This window comes from Colossoma macropomum, unplaced genomic scaffold (genome assembly GCF_904425465.1).
Source record: "Colossoma macropomum unplaced genomic scaffold, Colossoma_macropomum, whole genome shotgun sequence".
Lineage (NCBI taxonomy): Eukaryota > Metazoa > Chordata > Actinopteri > Characiformes > Serrasalmidae > Colossoma > Colossoma macropomum.
In genome coordinates, this window is record NW_023494785.1 from 41,971,654 (window position 1) to 41,972,003 (window position 350).

Genomic DNA, 350 nt, shown 5'->3' on the forward strand with positions numbered 1-350 from the left:
AGACAAATACAGCTGACACAACAAAAAGACAACATAGGTTAGAGCATAGAAGAAAGTAAATGTGAAAAGACCTATACCTTCTCATTACATAACTCTAAGATCATGCACATTGTAAGCTATGCAATATAAGCTACAACAAGTCCAATATTTGAAACTTACATATATCATATATATTTTGAAATACATCCCTGGCCCTTGATGATATGTGTGCACATCTGGCCACATATCAGATTTCCGTATGGGACGACCAGCTGTGAGTCAGAACAGTTGCTCAAACTAGTCCATTTCTCATTAAAAGCAGCAGTGAAAGGAAGAGAGAAGTGACGGGATGGCGTGGTGATATAAAAGTC